Here is a 17,834-nt window from a genome sequence, read left to right as displayed (position 1 = left end):
CTTACCAAATCTCCACTATAATGATAGAAAATGTTGGGAGTAGATTTACTAGGGTTTTCTCTGATTGGAAGAGAGAAAATGATAAATAAAGTCATGGGATCATATATTTATACAATAGTAGATATAAATTCATAACTTTAAAAATATAATGGATTTAATCTAATAACCTTATATATGGAAACTACAAATTTAAATCCTGAATCTATCTTTTCATAATCTATATTCTATTAAAAACATGAACTCCCTAAATTACAAGTTAAATTACATAAATACCCTTCTTGTTATTTACTTAAATAACTTATTTAATTAAAAAAAAAAAAACTTACAAATAGATGGGAACACACACACGCCTACTTTCAGAAGCCAAGCAGCTCATCACGCCGGCCCTTCTTAAGATCACAACCATTCAATGCACAAGCCTTCATTAATCTAATTTTCAACACTATTAGTGTTTTCTTATTCACATCAAATAATCATATTCTTTCCTCACTTTTTTCTTGTGTATTTGATCGTTTTGACCTTTCTCCCTTTGTCAGGTAAACTTTCACTATATATTTTTGTCTTATTCAAAAGATGATTTAAAATTACTTCCTTCCCCAAATTGATATCAACCACGAGTTTAGATTTCTTTTCTAAAGACACTATGATTATTGACGTAGACAAGACTAATATGGACGTCTAAACGTTATGAGCACAAGCAAGTTTCTAAGTTCTGTAAAATGGTAGTCCGAATTTATTAAAGCATATATCAAGCTTGTATCGGTCATGGAGTAGATCTAACTGCATTGCTTCTTGTGCCCATGAGTTAGGGATGGTAAACATGATTCTATAAATGTTTCTTAAGCCTGTTTTACCATTTTTTTATTCATTTTCAGGAGTACAGGAACAGTAAAACCCCTGGAATGTATATAGCATCGCATTACTGTGAGTATCCTTTATTTTTGTATGTATTCTCCTTATATTGTTATTACATGTTGGTTTTAAGAGAACTATTAATTCTTTTATACTTCTGTTATCATATCAAACCTGCAATTCAGAATTGTTTGTTTCAGCATAGCTTGAAGGGTAATAATATCTGAGTCCGGAGCCTAAAGGGTATAAAAATACACGGTACAAACCAAAAGGGCATCATCAAAAATTTATATACCAAAAGGGGTATATCGTGGGCTGATCCACGTTATACCCCAAACTATTTTTTTCAACTGTCAGACGAAAACTGAAAAATTAAAAAAAAAAAATTAACCGTATAACGTGGACTGATTCACGTTATACAATATATTTTGTATAACGTGGATCAGTCCACGTTTTACAAATATATTTTGTAAAACGTGGACTGATCCACGTTATACAAAATATATTGTATAACGTGGATCAGTCCACGTTATACGGTTAAATTTTTTTTTTCCCCGTTTTACAAATACTTAGTAAGACGTTGCCTCTATTTAAATCATATTCGGTTGTGTTTTTAATAAAAAAAAATTATTGATTTTTAAAATTTTTAAAGCATATAGTTAATTTCAGTGATTAACTCAAATAAATATTTTAACACATGCAATAATTAAATGTGTTATATATGCGAACAGAAATAAAAAAATAAAATATAAGTTAAATAAACGTCACACATTAACTGAGTAGTAAATGTTAAATTACATACTAACTATTAAACGGCACAAGACATGTTATATATTCTTGGAAGATTACATAAGGAAACAACAATCGTACAACTTAAGAAAAAACATAAAAACCAACAAGCAACAACAACTACTGATTTCTGTCGGGGCAGCGATTCTTGTTATGACCTGTTTGCTTGCACGTACTACACTTTCTAGCCATGCGAGCAGGAGCTATATCCATTTCATTCCTCCTTCTAGTTGTACTCCGCGCTCCTGAAGCTCGCTCGTATTCAGTGTTTGCAATTAAACTGAAGGGAGAAGGTGGCCAATATGCCTCATCACCCAACGGTGAAAAATTTCCACTGTACGTTTGCTTGTAAAACCTGCAACTGTAGTACTTGCTAACATAGGTCTTTGGTTGAATTCCGCGAATATCACAAAATTTAATTGCATGTGAACATGGCATATGGTAGTTTCTCCACTTTCCACACGAACACTTTTTCCCTTCGGTAGAGACTTTATGGATATTTCTGCCCTTACCTTCGTGTGCGAATGTCAGAATCTCAAAGACCCCTTTAGTTTCATTGTATTGCTGCATGTCAGTATGCTTTAGGGACCTCTCCCAGTATTCATCAAACTTCTTTTCAACAGTGCGCGGCCAAAACTTTTTATCCGCAATCAACAAATCAGCAAGGGTGCTTCTCTCAATAAACCGATCAACAAGATTTTTAAACGTATAACGGACCATGGCAGTAACGGGCAATCCACGAGCTTTCTTCAATAAACCGTTGTAAAACTGGGAGACATTCGTTGTCATATAGCCCCCCACCTATGACCGTTGTCCTTATGCAATGTCCATTTCTCCTCCGGAAGAGCTTTTAACCACAGATACGCTGGAGGTGACATTGTTTTGATTTGTTCCATCCTCATTTTATACTTCTTCTTCTGGTGCTCTGTAGCCGCCAACCACATTAGCTTCTCAAGGTCACTGCTGAGGAACTTTTTATTGAAGTTGCTTTTCAAATGCCGAACGCAAAACCTATGGTGTGTGGATGGTGGTTGTAACCAATCATGTGTTTGGACACATTGCAAGATGCCCTGATGACGGTCAGAAATAAGTCCAATTCCTTGTCTCTCACGAACAATATGTCTCCACAACAACACAAGGAACCACGTCCAGGACTCAAAGCTCTCACATGTAACAATAGCATATGCAAGTGGGAAAATGTTATTGTTCGCATCAATTCCAACAGCAATTATCAGTTTCATCTCATACTTACCGTACAGATGAGTACCGTCTATTGAGATGACAGGCCTGCAACTTTTGAATCCATCGATGCTTGGTTTATAAGCCCAGAACAGAAACTTCAAGATGTGTTCACCTTGCATTGTAGTTGATTGGTGCTCCCACTCAACAACGGTCCCCGGATTGAAATATTTTAAGGCAGCCATGTATCGGGGCAATGTCTTGAAAGAGGTTTCAAAATCACCAAATATCATTTCAATAGCTTTCTTACGCCCCTTTTGTGCTTTTCTATAACTAGGAGTAAGCAAATGCAATCCTTTTATATTTTGCTGAACTGACTTAGTACTGATGTATGGATCGACCATAATATATGGTATCAACGTAGTAGCGATTAGGTGACTGTTCAAATTGGAATGATCCTTTCTGTAATCATCTGTGAGACAATTGTGGTGGAGAACCGCTTTGCCTGCCTTCTACATACCACTTGAAATTTCTCTAAAACAGATCATCAACTCACATCCCAACATATGACGCTTGCAAATAACCCTCCAAAATTTACCTCTGGACTGATCATAAATGAACTCTTTCTTTCTTTGAGACAATATTGTTTCACTGCGCCTTTCATTTCCTGCTTGTTCTGAAATAACATACCTAATTGCATAATACAAGGAAAATTATCAACCCCTTAAAAATGGGCCAACAAATAAAAAGAATATTCATTGCCACCATACTAACCTGATCTGATAAATTCAGGTTTTTTACAATCCCAAAGTGCAGATCGAACTGGACCGTCATCTCTCATGAAGGCAAAATCATCCTGGCCTTCTTATGTGTTGTCCAAATATGGAATCGCATTAGAATGGTAGCTAACGTTACCATCACTTGGAGTAGTAATGTCTTCATAAGAATGACCATCACCATCAGATGAGTGATCATCGTCTGTTTCTGTGTGATCTAATGGGATATCACTATCTGACTCATGGGAGTGATCATTAGCTACATTATTATTGCTCACAATTTGTGTGAGCTGAGTTAATACGGGGTTTTATTCAAAATCCTTACACCTACAAATATAGGAAAATTCAAGGTGTTCAAATCTCAGAAACAATTAGTTAGAAGTCTCCTAGTTTAAGCGAAAAAAACATCGTTATATTTACCTTTCTGTAAATGACTCCACTTGAGTAGGGCGATATCGAACTATACTCCCGCCACCTAATTCACTTGTATCTGGAGCACTACTCGGTCCAAGAATATCACAGCTCTGCATAGTCTAACCAAAGTTATGTGACTGGCTACCAACTCCTACCATTGTTTCCTGTTGAAGTGTACCTCTTTGAAGCCCAATATTCATAGCGGGAAGATACGTAGTACCCCGAATATCAAACTCATCGTCAGTGGGTGCTTCAACATTAGTAGAGCGTTCAACAGTTGCATACATGTCAAGTGTCGCTATATTGATATAATTGCTAAATATATCACGACTTCGAAGAAATAACGATAAGGAGTCATCGTCCGAAATAAGAGTTTCCTCGTAAATGGGAAATCCCCTAGCCGTAATTGATGTTGGATATCGTCCAGTGATAACCACTGAAAGGTTAGGATCAGATATGGCCATTTTGCTTATGAAAACACGTTGTAGACGATCGTATTTGAGGGAAATTGGAAACCTTTGTACGACTCCCGAACGACGGTTATATCTCACTGAACCTTCTTCGTACACAACTTCACCACCCCAATATAAATTAACTCTTACATAATGTTCCGCCATATTATTTTCAACAGAATACAAAAGTAAAAATTAATGGAGAGTGCAAGAGAGAAGTTGAGAATTCGTCAAAAATGATGTCTACAATAGAGAAGTGGAGAATTCAGGGAGATATGCAGAATACAAATCTTAACTAGTATATAAAACAAATGATTCACGAACCTTTGAATGTCATAATGCTGATGTTGAAAAAATATATTTACTGTTTGATTTTACACAAAGCATGCTTGATTTGACGATTGCATGGCAGATTCGATGACTGCATGCATTCTGCGATTTTACACCAAAAATTTGACAAATTATTGATCGTTTTTGCTTTTACAGCTGCATGCGTGATTTGACGACTGCAACGATTCTCTGGAGTAAAAAAAAATCAAGAATCTATTATTGCAAGAATCAATTACCAACTTGATCAAAACGAGCCTCTTCCTCATCAACCAACTGGTGATCCACGGGACCTCGACCCCGCCTGTTACCTGATTGGCGTCCTCTACCACGCGCCACAGGTCTTGGTACATTAGGACGTTGATGACGAGGCACTTGCACAGTAGGCGGCTCAACATACTCTGCCGATGGTGTATAATTGGGAGCGAAACTCAACATCGTCCCCAAAGAGGCAGAAACTATGGACTCTGTATTAATGTGGCTAAACATCTCTGCTATTTCCTTCACTTCATCAGACTTGGTTGGATCTTGGATAGTCTGCTGAGCCAACCTGTACGATTCTTGATGTCCTAAAGCCTAAAAAAAAAATTGCAAGATTTGATAGTGGTCTAAGACACATATAAAGACATCAAACATCTAATGGAATGTAATGTACGTACCAGTGCCTCATGCCTGCCAGCCATGTGTTGGTATCCTCTATCCACTTTATGCGCAGGATTTCCTATGAAAGTGCGCGAGTGACGTCGATACCAACAAAAACACTCTGATAATGACTCTGGGTCTTGAGTTTCATACTCAGCCAGAATTACCCTTTGTCGACGATTTTCCCACAAAAAGTCTGTTTCTACAAAATTTTGTTGATCCTCCACTTTTATAGCATACCGCTTGTCACGTTTGTAATGAAAAGGATCAATCTCAGCACATAGACCTGGAATATGTTGCTTCCTACCGAACTGTCTGAGAACGCGGTCTACCATGTGCCACTCTTGATAGATCCCACAAATAAGGGGAACCTGCGCCATCCAAATATCTCAGCCATGCAGACACCACTCATGGAGTCTATTAATGATGGCCTCTGAATAAGGCTGCCACACAAACTATGATCGAAAGAACATAAAATTACATGATAATAAAATAAATAAATTACACATAAGAGTAACTATTATATCAAAACGCCATTAAAAACCATAATTATGATAAAATACCTGGCCATCTATTAGGTTGTCCAATACATCCCTACATATGGGTAGCACATCACGTGTCTCATTTTCGCGGGATTTACGATGAGTCCACTTTCGTGCAAGAGCCGTGTGTGGTGGAAGAGCCCTGCATGGTGGCTGCATCGGTATAATGCGCTCCCAAGCCCAAACCTATATTAAAAAATTAAAATAAATACATAAAAACCTTATAACTATCAAATAGGACAACCAAATAAAATTATATAATTTTAAAGGTCACGTACCTGCAATAAGGAAATGAATCCACACACATCCTTGGCTTTCCTCAACGAAGCGCGGCATAAACAAGTATACAAATATGACAATGCAGCCGCTCCCCAAACTTGTCTACTCATTGCTCTAAGGTCACGCATGTCAAGCAAATAGTCTAAATTAAGTAAGTCACCGGACTTATCCGGAAATATCGTGCCGCCACAAAGCCATAGCAAGTACAACCTAACCCGTTGTTGCACATCAATTTCTGGGGTCTGATATGTAATGTCATCTAAGCCTCTAATATATTCAATTTATTTATGTACTTCTAACCTACTAACACCATTAAAATAATCCAGACCGGGTGCCCAACCAGTAAGCTCATGGATCAATTGTTGCCACCCAACAATACCTATATTTCTAGCATTAAGATCCTTCAAGGGATTACCATCAACAACCAAGCCAAACATGACCTCAATATCTTGTAATGTGATGGTCGCCTTACCTGTACGCAGATGAAAGGTGTGCGTCTCAGGACGCCATCTCTCTATAAGTGCAGTGATGACTGCCCAATCATATGATACACATCCTACCTCTACTACTCCCCTAAATCCACACAGGCCAAAGTATTCAAGTATGCGAGGATGAAAAGGATGACGCCTCACGTGCTTCCAAAATTCGATATCCGCGCGGCGAGGAAACAGGCATCCGGTCGGTCCTCTCAAGGAACCATCCCACACAGCCTCTGATCGATGCTTCTCCTGGAGTGTTAACACATCGTACACTTCTGGCCCCGGATGTACGCATACCCGTGGAAACTCCATACCTTATATAAAAAAAAAAATGAAGTCCAGATCAAGTTATTTGGAGTAACTCACTATTAAAAAAAAATATTATTCCAATTTTAGCAGAATAAATATGCACTGGCTAGATAAAGCCAACTTCCATACGCCTTATTTAGAAACCACTGATAGTGGACCACATTAATACCTATAAGGTATAGACAAAATAATTGTCCACCCACTTAGACTTAGGTCCCATATAATAAAGCATTATCATGACATTTTAAGTTTTTTTTTTTTTTTGGGCTACTGAGGCATCAATTAAGTTTCACTTTTCTGGCTATATAAATATCACATTAAAGGTACAATGAAATATATTGTATAACAATCCATAAGAAAATATATTGTATAACAATCCATAACAAAATATATTTTATAACAATCCATAACAAAATATATTGTATAACGTGGAACTGTCCACGTTTCACAATTATATATTGTAAAACGTGGACTGATCCACGTTATACAATATATTTTGTATAACGTGGATCAGTCCACGTTTTACAAATATCCACAAAAATAACAAAAATAACAGCAACATAACAATCCATAACAAAATATATTGTTTAGTTATTCAGATCTTTTATATAACAATCCACAAAAATAACAGCAACATAACAACAAATTTCTTCAAAAGTGCTACTAAACAAATCAGACCTTTTATATAATAATGCTTCTAACAATTATATCTTAAGTTCAAATTAAAATAACACAAATAACACAAACATATATCTTATTAAAATAACACAAACGTATTAAAATAACACAAATAAAAAATAACAATTAAGATATATAAGACAAACAGATCTACATCTACTATAAATATATATACAATATTATATGAGTTAGAAAAAATACCTTAATTTAAATAGCAATAAAAGATAAAGATGAAGAAGTTGTTCCAAAAATTAAATTGTAATATAGGGTTTAAAAAGAAAATAAATGGAGGAGAAGGAAAAGGAGAAGGAGATGGAGAGGTAGAGATTCTGTAAGTTTTTTTAATGGAGGAAGCGGAGGAGGAGACTGAAAAAATTTAGGGCATCTAAATGAGTGAGTCGTGGAGTGAGTCGTGGACAGTCACGTTACAAATATATATTGTATAACGTGGACTGATCCACGTTATACAATATATTTTGTATAACGTGGATCAGTCCACGTTTTACAAAATATATTTGTAAAATGTGGACTGATCCACGTTATACAAAATATATTGTATAACGTGGATCAGTCCACGTTATACAGTTAAATTTTTTTTTTTTTAATTTTTCGATTTTCGTCTGACAGTAGAAAAAAAGGTTTGGGGTATAACGTGGATCAACCCACGATATACCCCTTTTGGTATATAAATTTTTTATGATGCCCTTTTGGTTTATACTGTGTATTTTTATACCCTTTAGGATCCGGACTCAATAATATCTACACAAATTATAGCAAATAATAGTTTTATTTAAAGAGCTAAATTCCTAGAAGGTGAAAAGTTGAAAAACAAATATGGTTTACACAAATCATTTCATCCCATTATTTCCTGCAGTATGATATCACTACTAGAAACAAAGGGTTTTTCCACCGTGAATCAATGGGAAATTTTTGTTATAAAACATAATTTTTTCACCTTATTCTCACCGAACCACCTAACTGGGTAAACGCATAATGAGAAACAGATTCCCATATATAGAAACGCTGGGAACTTCCTATTTTTTCTGTGTGAAAACACTATTATTTTTTCTTTTCGCATTCAATTAAAATATCTGTGTGAATAGCCACTGAACAATTTTCAATGGAAAATTCGAGGGGAAAATAGTTACTTTTTAGTAGTGTATCTTCCTCTTTTTATTAGTCAGCATCAATTTTTTTTTTTTTTTGTGTGTTTGAGAATGTTAAAATCTGTCAGAGTACTATTATCATCTATGTTCTTGTTTAAAACATTTTATTTTTTTCTCTTTAGTAAATACTACCCGATTTTTTAAGATAATATCCTTAGCGGATGGTATGTTTATTATTGGACAACTATGTAGAAATTGTTGTAAATATTAATATTAGTTAATTGTTGATGTCCATAATTCCTAGGTATAATTCCACCATTAAGTGTAGTAATACCGCACATCTACTACCTCCTCATTCATCTCCCACAACCCCATAATCTTCCCCACCTTCTTAAGGATAAATGTCATGTTTATGACACCTTTTCATGTTACTCAATATAGCCTTATAAATAGAGGCATTGAGAATGATGTTGTACACACTTCAACATACTTGGATGAATAATAAAGCTTTCTTCTCTTGTCTCTCTTTATGTCTTTATTGTTCTTGCTTTCATCTTTTGATATATTGTACAAGCTCTTTTAGGTTGATTTTACAACACATTATCAGCACGAGTCTCTAGCTAATTGAGATCATTCTTTTTGGGACCGTGGGATATGTCTTTACAGCTTTATCCAAGCCCTATCTTCAATCCAAAGGCTACTGCAAAACTTGACGTCCCTGCTTGTTCTATCCTTTTCACGTAAGTGATCTTTTTCAATATTATTTGTTAGTCTTGTGTATGTTTACCATGTATTAATGTACATAACCGTCACTTTGGTATAACTCCGTTCACTTTCTCCTTGTTTTAAATCTCATGACTTGACTCTTTTCTAATGGTTATTGACGAAGGATAAACACAACCATGTTTCACTAGTTTATTTCTGGTTCTAATAGTCTTAGTAACATGATTAATGGTATAAATTATAACATGCTACTTAGAATAATTATGATGATTTCTTTTCATACAATCATGGTTAGTCCATGTACAGATTGCAGTGCCGATAATTTCTCACACAAGCAATAGCCTTAAAGGTACTAAATTGTGAATTTGTCTGACACTATTAGGAAATTATGTTTACTATTGTTTAATGTTCATGAGTGTTCACAGGTTTTCATTAACTTGTATATTCTATCATGTATTACAACTCATGTTGTATACGGTAAAAATCAGATATATGCTAAACCGGTAAGATCGGAGTCCGAGGGAAGAAAGAAATTAGCACGAGCATGAAGACTTTCTTTCAGGATCGGAGGAGTGCTTGATCCGAAGAAAGCGAAGGATATCGTTTGGTCCGGTTTCTCCATAGCCAAGTTGATCGGGGCCGTTGGCCCAGTTGATAGTGGTCGTTGGTCCGGTTGATCGAGGCCGTTGGTCCGGTTGATCGTGGTCGTTGGTCCGGTTGATCCGTTACACAATTGACACGCGTCGATACCGTTCTGCCATGTTTAACTGTCAATCGTACGGGTGTCAGACCGTACGACCAATCTAATCCAACCTAATCCATTTCAGAGTTTTTCTTTATTTTTTAGGGCCTCTTGTTGTATGAAGCCCGTGGGGCAATACTATAAATAGGGGTCATTGTCCCACTTTTGGTTGGTTGGCCTCCTCATATCAAGAACATTTTGTACTAGAAAATATATACAAATCTCTCTCTCAATATCGGATTTTGGTCCGGATTCATTGTGTTCATCTCTTAAATTTGTTCAATTAAGTAATACTCATATATTAATAGATACATAAATCTATAGCGAATCTCTAATCATTATTACTTTCTTCATATCATATCCATACATATCTTTTTCCACCAAATAGATTGAGGCTTAACCACATATCCTATACCTACTCACAAATTTAATTGATTATCCAAATTTGGGGTAAATAGTTTGGCGCCCACCGTGGGGCTAGGATAATAGTGGTCTTTGATCTTGATCTCGATCTTACCCATCAAAATAAAAAACATCTTCTGTTTGTCTTTGAAAAAACGGACCAAATGGCTAACAGTGGCAATCTGGTCACGTTAACAACAACGAGATCGTGGCCGAAAATGAAGGCAGCGGGCCACGAGGATTACCAAACCCCGCTGACCCTAACCCCGTTAATTCGAGGGAGGGCCTCAACCGACTAAACACCGTGAACCAGGAGAATGCCGCCCATCCGGCCACTGACCCTTTAGATACTCACAATTCAATTACTTTGTCCCGGACACAGGTCCGGAAAGAACCGGATACCCCGAATGATAATATTGACTTAAGTTTAATTTTTGAAATGTTGCAGGAACAGAGAGTGGCGATTGCCGAACAAGGAATCGCAATAGCCCAGTTGCAAAACGGAAGAGATAAAATGACCTCGGAGAAGGCGAAGGGTGTTGCTGAACCCAAAAAAGATGAGGCAAGGATGGTTGAAAGCAATGGGTCCGGAGCTGGTTCATCCACCGAAGTTCTGAGAATGCTCGAAACGTTGGCGAAGCGGGTAGATTCAACCGAAAAGAGGGTGGAAACATATAACTCTCGGGTGGACCAAATCCCGGGGGCTCCGCCAATTTCGAAAGGACCGGATTTGAAGAGGTGCATTTAGAGGCATTTTTCTCCGAGTGCGGCTCCGAAATTGATCCCGAAGAGGTTCAAGATGCCGGATATCCAGAAATATGTCGGCACAACGGATCCTCAGGAACACGTGACTTCATACACCTGCGCTATAAAAGGAAATGATATGGAAGAGGATGAAATTGAATCCGTGTTGCTGAAAGAGTTCGGGGAAACTCTGTCAAAGGGAGCATTGACTTGGTACGACCTTCTGCCCGAGCATTCGATCACTTCTTTTGGAATGCTCACCGATGCTTTCATAAAAGCTCACGCCGGTGCCAAAAAGGTGCAGGCCCGTAAGGCGGATATTTTCCGTATAGCCCAAAGGGATAATGAGTTATTGCGCGAATTTGTCAACCGATTCCAAAAGGAACGAATGGAGCTCCCCCCGGTTCCGGAAGAATGGGCTGCACAAGCTTTCACAAAGGGGCTCAATCCTCGGAGCTCGACGGCCACGTTCAAATTAAAGGAGAGCTTGCTGGAATATGAGGCTGTGACCTGGGCGGACGTCCATAACCGATACGAGTCAAAGATTCGGGTAGAGGATGACCAACTCGAGCTTTCCCCGGGGCCCGTAAAAATGAACAAAAGCTCGGAGAGATCACGAAAGAATTACGAACCGGAGGCCAGACCATCAAGGGAAAGGTATCGGCCATACTCTCATTGGGAAAAACCACGCTTCAGGTCGGAAAAATCAAGGGATGGCCCGAGTCATTTCTCCGGGCGGGTTGATATACAGGCCGAGTCTCCGGTTCAGGTATACCACCGAGGAGTCAAACGAGGAGGCCATGGCTGTGAAACTCGATCTCACGGATGAACTTCGCGAAAACGCGTTGGTCCTATTTCAGCCTAAAAGCAAAGAATGGAAAGGTACTACAATCGGAGAGTCCGTTTTCAGCATTTCTAAGTTGGGGACTTGGTGCTTCGGAAAGTTACCTTGAACACCAAGAATCCCAACGAAGGAAAACTGGGTCCGAACTGGGAAGGACCGTACAAGATAACCGAGGTAACGGGCAAAGAATCGTATCAGCGGGAATCCATGGACGGGCAACGGTTGCGCAACAACTGGAATGTGGCTCCTTTGAAGAGATATTACTGCTAAGGTATGGACACCTCATGTTTAACCTTTTTCTTTTTTGCAGGAAGTCAAGTACTGGATAAAGTTAGGATCTAGGTCTGAAAACGCGTGTTGCACTCTTTTCCTTAGTACGGTTTTGTCCCAAAATGGGTTTTCCGACAAGGTTTTTAATGAAGCAACAAGTACAACGTGTTACATGACAAAGATAAGGACAAACGCCCGGAAACTCGGGGTCACGGCCTACGAGTGGGGGCTTAATAGCGCTTGCCTGATCTTGTAGCTCGGATAAGCACTAGGGGACTTATACCCACATCGAGGTTTACCCCGGTTAGTGGAAAACGGAGGAGCTCAACAAACCAAGATCGGACCTTCTACATTAGGTTTCGATACAGGACCAAACGATCAGAATGAATCGTGTCCACTCAGTATTTGCTACGGCAAAATCAAGAACAGACCTTCTACATTAGGTTTCGATGTAAGGACCAAACGATCAGAATGAATTGTGTCCACTCAGTATTTGCTACGGCAAAATCAAGACCGGACCTTCTGCATTAGGCTTCGGTGTAAGGACCAAACAATCAGAATGAATCGTGTCCATTTAGTATTTGCTACGGCAAAAGGAGAAGGAAACAAAATTCTCATATCTTGTACAAATACTTGCAATACAAAAATCATCGAAAGTTCGGATAACGATATCTCAGATGTCTTCTTGTTAAAACACCTTACCCCGGTGATTATCACCGTATTTCAGCATTGCTTCATTCATATACCCTATTCCGGGCACTACGGTCGAAATTCGACAAAGGCAGCGAGGTCACAGTGAACCGAGCCAAAATCTTTAAACTCCTTTGAATGGGGACCGCTATATCAAATTTTGCTATGACTGGGATTCAGGTGTCCGAGAAACACCGGCCCTAAAAATAGCCGAAAAATACCGGCCCTAAAAAGGCCTATTGTGATTCGGAGACGTCTGAATTCACAAAGCATAAGATAAGTCCCACGGGAAAAAACTCGGTCAAATTCCCGGACAAAACGTACCGGATGAAGAGAAAAAGCCAAAATTCAGGCACAGTGCGGAATAATGACTCCGAGTCTGCTTGTCCTTAAAATGGACCGACAATTTGGGCAAAAGTCATAACAGACATTAAGACAAAAGAATAAAGAAAATCAAGAAAAATGTGTGTTCCATTTATACAAAGGTCTTTGCACCGGAAACCCCTACAAAGGCAAAAAAACAAAAGGCTACGTACAGGCCCTGGTCTATCCAGTATGGCTGGATCCGGAAGGTTCGGGCACTGTCAGCTCGGAGTCGTGGGAGTCAGTCTCGAGGGCTCTCTTAGCTTCTTCCTCGACCCTCTTAGCTTCAAGTATCAGGGCCGGAAGATTCGCAAAACCATGCCCGGCTTGCTCAAGGGTGATCCTCCGAGACTTCCACCGTTCATAATACAAGCGATGAACCAAAGGGGATAAACGGTTAAATCAGCAACAAACTTGAGATGGAAGATGATTAGAGGTGACGAAATGAAAAGAGAATAAAGTGAAGTGAAGAAAATAAAATGGAGGAAAAATGAAATGAAGGCGTGATTCATCCACTTCCCATTACTCCGATAAAACTACGGTCCGGAAAGTGTGGGGACTATCTGTATACGGTAAAAATCAGATATATGCTAAACCGATAAGACCGGAGTCCGAGGGATGAAAGAAATTAGCACGAGCATGAAGACTTTCTTTCAGGATCGGAGGAGTGCTTGATTCGAAGAAAGTGAAGGATATCGTTTGGTCCGGTTTCTCCATAGCCAAGTTGATCGTGGTCGTTGGCCCGGTTGATAGTGGTCGTTGGTCCGGTTGATCGTGGCCATTGGTCTGGTTGATCCGTTACACAATTGACACACGTCGATACCGTCCTGCCATGTTTAACTGTCAATCGTACGGGTGTCAGACCGTACGACCAACCTAATCCATTTCAGAGTTTTTCTTTATTTTTTAGGGCCTCTTGTTGTATGAAGCCCATGGGGCAATACTATAAATAGGGGTCATTGTCCCACTTTTGGTTGGTTGGCCTCCTCATATCAAGAACATTTTGTACTAGAAAATATATACAAATCTCTCTCTCAATATCGAATTTTGGTCCGGATTCATTGTGTTCATCTCTTAAATTTGTTCAATTAAGTAATACTCATATATTAATAGATACATAAATCTATAGCGAATCTCTAATCATTATTACTTTCTTCATATCATATCCATACATATCGTTTTCCACCAAATAGATTGAGGCTTAACCACATATCCTATACCTACTCACAAATTTAATTGATTATCCAAATTTGGGGTAAACACATGTCATGTCTTGATTCATTTGGAAAATTATTTCATGACTGGAAATATTTGAAATCTTCATGGTACACTACATGATTTTAATTCATTGTGATGTGGGCGCTATATTAGTTTTTCCTGTGTGTTCGTAAAGGAATATGCTAGTGGTAAATTCATTTCACAAGAAAATTTGCATATGTGAAATCTCTATGTAACAGTTAGACATTGACCGACATGCTCCTTGTCATGGTAAGCTTTTAACATACTTGATGTGTCTCGGATTTGTGGCACATTCAACGCCTTTTCACTATGAATTTTGGTTGTTTTCAAGTAAGTCTGGTTCTCGTTAATATGTTTTGTTGTGTTTTAGGAAAAAAATGGCCCAAAAGCAAAAAAGCAAAGAACAAAAGAAAAATTGGCCAGAAATGAAGAATCGACGTTTTGTCGATCAGCCGACGAACCGTCCTTTGAAGCGTCGATAAGCTCAATTTTCCAGTGATGACAAAGTTGAAGACGACGAAGGAAGAAGGCATCGACGAAGCGTCGAACTGATCGACGATTCGTCGTTTGTGTCGTAAAGCAGGATCTCTCAACAACAGGAGACAAAGACGGAATACTCGACCGAGCGTCGAAATGGTCGACAGCACCGTCGAATGGAACACATGGCTGAAGGTACAAAGGACGGAGAAATCGATGGATCGTCGAATGATCGACGGTCCGTCGATCTTGCTATCGGGGGCAATTTTTTCAGTTGCTGCTGTGCGTTTTTTTGAGTCTATTTAAAGAAAATTTTAGGTCATTTTTGGTAGCAGATTTTTATTGTAACCACGTGAAAAAAGTTTCATTGGTGGGTGAGCATTGAATACTCCCCTTTTGGAGCTTAGTGAAGACAACAAGATTCCATTATCCATCATTTTTATTACACTTTGTAAGCTTTATGTCTCATTTATTGCTTACTACTTTTGAGACCATAATGTGTGAGTAGTTTCTTTAATCAAAGTTGTGGACCCAAAATGATGGGTGTTATGTAATGGGTGTCTAATATTGTATATATATATATATATATATATATATATATATATATATATATATATATATATATATATATATATAAATATATATATATAATGGGTTGTGATGTGTTTTATTATTTCTCATATTCATTTTTCATTAGTGGTTGCAAACACTTGTTCATGCTCAAACCCTAGTTTATTGGGAAAGATGAACTAGGGTGTGATTCGAAATAATATAACAAGGAGTCGAGGCGCTAACCCTCGTTTAATGGACTCGCTTAGGGATAAGAAGAGTTCTACTTGGCATATTTAATCAATCTTATTTACAACTTTTCTACATTAGGGAAAATCATGAAAAGAAATACTTTCTAACTATTGGAAAATATTAGAAAGTGCATTAGAGATTAAGTGCATACATAACTCCGACCCATTAGAAATATATCATATTGACACCCATAGCATAACATCTAATCATCGCGGGGACACAACTTTGGTTCTCCAAATCCAAACAAATTCCAAACACTTCAAAATAGCGGATACAAACCAAATCTCTTTTCAAAACATTCGGAATAGGATTAAAGTCTTTAAAGACTAGTATCGCATACAATTAGTACCCTTTTCTCTCCATATTCCCTGTGGGATTCGACCCCAACCTTGTTTGGGTTACTATATTTGACAATGTCCGCTTTACGCCATTAATAGGTGTAATTTGAGCGTATCAAATTTTGGCGCCGCTGTCGGGGAATACGGTTTAGAAATTACTGATTGTTGTGTACTCTTCTTTAAAAAAAATCTATTCCATCACACCTTGTTTGTTGTTGTGGTGAACTAGGTGAACATGACAGGAAGACAGAATCGGAATCAAGGAAACCAAGGTGGACTCCAAGTGAACCCACCTGCACCAGAAGAGGATGAGGATGAAAATATATTTGCGAAATTCATCAATGAAGCTGATTATGCTTCTGCTATGGTTTCCCCTAGAACTGGAAATGCTACTTTCAAAATTGATAGTTCTATTTATTAGCTGCTAAAACTTGAAGGTTATTTCCGAAATTCTTCGGAGGATTGTCCATTTAGACATTTTAAGAACTTCTTGCATGTGTGTGCTCAACAATCCCAAGGTGCTGTTTCTGCTGATGCACTTCGGTTACGGGTCTTTAAATATTCCTTGGCTGGCCAAGCAAGGGAATGGTATGAAAAGCTCCACAACAATTCTATTCATACCTGGAGCGAGTTAGCCAATACATTTTTGAAGAAATGGTTTCCACCAAGCAAAAAGGCTGAGCTTCAGGATAAGATCTTTGAGTTCAAACAACTCCCGGGGGAACAATTATATTCAGCATGGGAGCATTTCAAGTACTATCTAGCTCAATCTCCAACTCATGCGTTTCCGGATGCTATTCTCACCGAGAAGTTCTACAAGAGGTTAGATACAATGAATCAAATTGTTGTCAACACTACAACTGGGGGATGCTTCATGGACAAATCATTTGTCAGCACCACCAGGTTGCTCGATAAGCTCACCACCCACAATCAAGCTTGGCACTCAAGTGATAGTGAATTCCTGTCATATGGTAGTCCCTCTGCTGCCGTGGTGGCCAAAGAAAATCATGAGCGAGATCATGCTTTTGCTAAATTGCAAACCACCATGGATTTGTTATCAAAGAGGCTCACGGAGAAAGAAACTAAAAGTGTGAATGTTGTCGAAGAGATGCCATCTCATGCACCCGAGATGTACCAAGTCTCGGAAGAAGCTTATCTAGAGGGGCAACCACAACGTGAGGATGCTAATTATATCAATCACTCTCAAGGGGGTTATCAAAAGCAATGGATACCCCAACAACAAAGCAATCAATATGGCCGAAATGAATATGGTGGTTCGGACAGGAGGGATTACAACAAAAAAATTATGGTAATCGAAATTCCAATGCCTATGTTCCACCAAAGGGCCGTATGTCTAACTCTCAAAATTGGCGAGAA

The 17,834-nt window shown here is 38.4% G+C and overlaps 1 non-coding gene across 1 annotated transcript; it reads right to left on the bottom strand.

Moving 5' to 3' along the window:
- Nucleotides 1-17,137: 17,137 nt before the first annotated feature.
- On the bottom strand, nt 17,138-17,243 carry LOC132638927 (small nucleolar RNA R71). The gene has a single exon (XR_009581984.1). It is a non-coding gene; the product is annotated as a small nucleolar RNA R71 (small nucleolar RNA).
- Between the last annotated feature and the right edge of the window lie 591 nt (nt 17,244-17,834).

Source organism: Lycium barbarum, chromosome 4 (genome assembly GCF_019175385.1).
Source record: "Lycium barbarum isolate Lr01 chromosome 4, ASM1917538v2, whole genome shotgun sequence".
NCBI lineage: Eukaryota > Viridiplantae > Streptophyta > Magnoliopsida > Solanales > Solanaceae > Lycium > Lycium barbarum.
The sequence above is the reverse complement of the archived record's forward strand: the minus strand, read 5'-3'. Positions and strand labels throughout refer to the sequence as shown.